The following is a 5,223-nucleotide window of genomic DNA, read 5'->3' as shown; positions in this document are numbered from 1 at the left end:
TCTATAACCAAACACCATTGCCTGTAGGGAGTAACTCTAGGGGTACTCAAAGGAAAGAAATCTGGCAGTGTTCTACTTTGCAGAATTTTGCAAATTAAAATATGTACACTATACCATAGACACCTATTCAGGTTTTCAATGGACAACTGCCTTGAACTCAGAGAAAAACGCTGATTCAGTAATCACACATTTACTAGAAGTTATGGCCATCATGGGCATTCCTACACAAATAAATTGTTCGGCATATGAATCTAAGAAAATAAAACAGTCTTTTTTTGCTTATTATACTATAAAGCACATTGCAAATAAATCCTACAGGTCAGGCAGTTATAGAAAGGTCAAATTGTACTATAAAGGGTATGCTGAACAAACAGAAAGGGATGGAAAATACCCCCAGAAATAGGTTGTATAATGCTTTATTAACCTTATCTTAATGCTAATGAGAAAAAACAGCAACATAGAGACATTTGATAATAGAAAAAACTGCTGACTAGAATCAGAAATATCAGAAATATACTACCTCACAATGAAAACCAGGAGATACCATTAGTTGTCTTATTGCTCTGGAAAGAACTTCATTTACTATATTGAATAGATATGGAGCAAGTGGGCAAATTTGTTCTGTTTCCAATTTTAGTTTAATTGCTTTGAGTTTTCCTGCATGTAGTTTGATGTTATCTGTAGCGTTGCTATAATCTGTATTCATTATGATTAGTTATGTCCTTTGTATTCTTAATCTCCTTAGTACTTTTATCATGAAAGAGTATTTGATTTTGTCAAAGGTTTATCTAATAAGATGATCATGATATTTTTCAGTTTCTCTATATGGTGTATTACATTGATTGTTTTTCTTATGCTGATCAATCCCTACACCTCTGGCAAGAAGTATACTCAATCATGGAAAATGTTTTGTTTTTATCAGTTTGCCAGTATTTTATTGAGTCTTCTTACATCTAGGTTCATAATGAAAATTGGTTTGCAATTCTCTGCTGTAAGATAATGCTATTGTATGTACACTGTAAAGATATGTCATTCATATTGGGTAATAAAATGCTGATTGGCCAGTACATGCAGTCAATAGCCAGTTGCACAGGAAGCAAGATGAGAATGCCTTACTGCAAAAGGTACCAATTCATGTGGCTAAACATACACAATAATTAAGGGTTAATTTAAGTTGGAAGAACTAGTTAATAATAAGCCTGAGTTAATAGTTCAAAAAATTTTAATTAATATGAGACTTTATGTGTTTCCCTGGGACTGAATGGCTGCCAGACCAGGAGAGACAGAAGCTACTATATACAAATGGTGCAAAATGTGAGGCTAGAATTTTTATTTACAACCCAAGAAAGCATAAAAAGCGGGATTCAAGATAGACAAGAATAAAGTCTAGCATAGATTCTTCATAACTATCTTTTCTTGGGTGGGCTCTGCTAAAGATAAGCATAGGTGCTTCTTCATTCTTCCTGACTCAGCATTAGTGGCAAAAACACTCACAGCTGGTTTCAGAGGCCCTGCAACCAAACACCTAAATAGTGTTTATGAGCAGCCTGTGACATGCTTGTTGATGGTGACATGGACCTAGTAAATCCAAACAGTTGTGGCAATAAATATGGCCACTGCCTCTACCTTCACCATTAAGCTAGACTCTCAGAAAGCCAAGGAATGGGGCTAAGCCAGTCATCAAATCCACAACTTTAATCCTAGCCATACTGCTTAGCAGATTAAAGATTTATATACTTAGAGAAAGATAGATATATTCAGTAAAGATTTATTAAGACAGAAGGAAAAACCCTCTAAATGGTGTACATTGTGTTTAAAAATACACACAGGCTTGAGAGAGAAAAAGGATAAAGTCCTTAAAAAAGGGTAGCCAGGTATACTTGCAAACTCCTTTAATCCCAGTACTTGAGAGGCCGAGGTGGGTTCGAGTATATGAATGAAATGATCAAGGCTCACAGAATACTCCAGTCAGGATTTGACCATAATCCTAAACTTTCCTTGGGTCCCCATAAGGTTATCAGTGCCCCAAATCAGCAAGAAGTAGCCTAGAAATCTAGGCTCACATTCCTCCCCCCCAAAAAAATGATTATTGATGTTTCTCTTTCTTTAACATTTTGGTTACAAGTTATTATGTGTAATGATCAGGAAAAAAATAAACAAAGGAGATTTAGGGTTCTTGTTTTGGAAAGAAAAAAAAGGAGAATTCTGGGAGATAATACTCTTAGTTTCTGTAAAATTTTTTCACTCAAACTAGTTTAATAAAATGCTGATTGACCAGTAGATACAGTCACCAGACAAATGTAGAGCAAGCAAGATGAGAATGCCTTAATGAGAAAAGGAACCAAGCCGAGAAAATGAACCAAACCATGTAGCTAAACATAGATAAGAATTATGGGTTAATTTAAGATGTGCGAGCTAATTAATAATAAGCCAGAGCTATTAAATCAAATAGTTTATAATTAATATAAGCCTCTGTGTGTTTCTTTTCTACTGAATGATTATGGGACCAGGCTGTACAGAAACTACCTTCTGCATTTATCCTTCTTTGTTGAGTCTTTTTGTTATTTGGTTATTAGGGTAACTATGGTCTCAAAAAATGAATTGGTCAATATTTTTTCTCTTTTCCCTTTGTGGAATAATTTAAGTAGTATTGGTTCTATCTCTTCCCTGAGAGTTTGGTAGATTTCTGTGCTAAAATCATCTGGCCCTGGGACTTTATTTTGTTGCTATTATTTGGGAGACTTTAAATGCTTTTAATTACTGCTTCTATTTCACTATGGGTCATAGGTTGATTTAAATTGTTTATCTGATCTTGGTTTAGTTTGGTAAGTGCTACCTTTTGAAAAAGTTATTTATTTTTTTTTTAATATTTTGACTGCTCATTTGTTTCCTGGACACACAGACCCGAATAATCACACAAGAATTATATTAATTATAACACTGTTTGGCCAGTAGCATAGGTGTATTCCTACCTAGCTCTTACATCTTAAAATAACCATTTCTATTAATCTGCATATCACCATAAGGCTGTGGCCTACTGGTATGATTGTGGCATCTGTCCCCTTTGGCAGCTACATGGTGTCTTTCTTTCTCTGCCTATTCTTTCACTAGATCTCTTCCAGCTTGGCTATATTCTGCCTTGGCATAGGCCAAAGCAGTTTCCATATTAACCAATGGTAATCAAACATATTCACAGCACATAGAAGAGAATACCACATCAGTATATATTTTTAACTTATTTTTTATGATTTTCTGGGTTTCTTTGTAACCTGTTATTATGTCTTTTTTCTTTTCTGATTTTGTTATTTTGGATAGTTACTCTCAATTTTTTAGCTTTGATGAGCTTATGTCTATATTTTTGATTATCTTGAATAATTATTTTTTGTTTTATTGATTTTTGTATTTTTCACTTTCTTTCTATTAATAATTTCATCACTCACATTTATTATGTCCTGCCATCTAAAATTCTTGGGTTTTCTAACTTCTTTTGTGATATAACTTTCATATGTGCTGTTAAGTTGTTAAGTTGCTAGTGTGAGATCTCTTCAATTAATTTATATAGGTACTTCATGCTATGAACTTTGCTTTTGCACGACTTTCATTATGTCCTATAAATTTTGGTATGCTTTGCACTCATTTTCAATCAAGTCTAGAAAGTTTTGATTTTCTTACTTCTGTCTTGAACTACTTTACATTCACTAAAGAATTGAACAGTGTCCCTGAGTTTATAAACATGCATTGTTTCTGTTGTTGTTGATATCCAGATTTAATCCATGGTGAGCATGGGGAGCTATTTCAATTTTATTGCATCTATTAAGATTTCCTTTATGTATTTGTATGTGGTCAATTTTGGAGAAAGTTCATGAGTTTCTGAGAAGATAATTCATGTTTTGTGCTAGTTTGAAATTTCTTTAAATATCTGTTGTGTGCATTTGGTTTAGAAACTGTTAACTTTGGTATTTCTCTATCCAGCTTTTGTCTGGATGACCTGTTCAATGGTGAGAGTGGAGTACTGAAGTCTCTCATTATTAGTGTGGAAGTCAGTTAAGTTATAATAGTGTTTATTTTAAAAACTTGGGTGTCCATGACTTTGAGCCATAAAGTTGATAATTAAAATGTCATCTGGGTGGACTTTTCCTTTAATGAGTATGAAGTTTCCTTCTCTATCTTTTTTGATTAGTTTTGGTTTGAATTATATTTTTTGATATTAAAATGTCTATACCATCTTGCTTCTTAGTTCCATTTCTTTGGAATATCATTTTCAATATTGTTTTATCATCAAATAATATTTATCTTTGATACTGAAATATATTTATTAGATGCAGCAGAATGACTGAAATCTGTTTTTAGTAATTCTTTTAGTTTGTCTTTTTTTTTTTTACTAATTATTTTATAACCACAAACTCTTACAGAGGATGATGCTCCTCACAAAACACAACAGCTTCAAACGAGGTGTTCTCTTAGCAAAGCTAAAGAGTCAGTCTCTGGTATTTGGAATTTAGGATGCAGTCCTTGTTTTTGGATGGATCACTGGGTGTTTGGCACGGTCCCTGCTTTTAACCAGATTTGAACAGAAGAATGGCCACCTGACCCAGGTAGAAGTAGAGGAAGTGTTTGGTTTCATGTGTCACATAACTACCGAAGTTCCGCCCCACAGTGCAGTGCCTGGTGGGGTTGTACTTCCTGTCAAATTCCTTCTTGATATGGGCGGCAATATCCTTTTCTATGTTGTACTCCAATGCCTGAGTAGCGCACTCCACCGAGTCCTGTTGCATCTCTTCTGACATGTCTCCATTTTTGATCACCGCCTTCCCTTTGCACATGGTTGCCATGACACAGGGGCCAGTTGGCTGCTGTGAGCTCCTGAGGAAGGTGCTAGCGCCGCTCAGGCAGCAAAGAAGAGCCGGTTGCTACCGAAGCCATGGCGCATCTTTAGTGTTTTTATTGGGAAACTCAGACCACTGATATTGAGGTATATAAATTAACAATGATTGTTGCATCCTATTATTTTGCTTCTACTGTTGGTAGTAGTGGTTGTGGGGTGTGAGTGTGTATGTGTGTGTCCCTTTTTTGTTTTTGCTGGTGTGAGATTATTATTTCCCTGTGTTTTCAATTGTGTAGGTAACTTCTTTGCATTGGAGCTTTTCTTCTAGTCCCTTATATAAGTTTGCATTTGTGGATAGAAATTGTTTAAATTTAACTTTGACATGAACTATCTTGTTT

General features: G+C 34.7%; 1 pseudogene; it reads right to left on the bottom strand.

Annotated features, from left to right (window-relative positions):
• Positions 1-4,413: 4,413 nt before the first annotated feature.
• LOC142841268 (dynein light chain 1, cytoplasmic pseudogene) lies at positions 4,414-4,823 on the bottom strand (annotated as a pseudogene).
• Positions 4,824-5,223: the final 400 nt, after the last annotated feature.

The sequence above is a fragment of the Microtus pennsylvanicus genome, chromosome X (genome assembly GCF_037038515.1).
Source record: "Microtus pennsylvanicus isolate mMicPen1 chromosome X, mMicPen1.hap1, whole genome shotgun sequence".
Taxonomy (NCBI): Eukaryota; Metazoa; Chordata; class Mammalia; order Rodentia; family Cricetidae; genus Microtus; species Microtus pennsylvanicus.
Note: the sequence above shows the minus strand (reverse complement) of the source record. Positions and strands in the feature narration are given on the sequence as shown.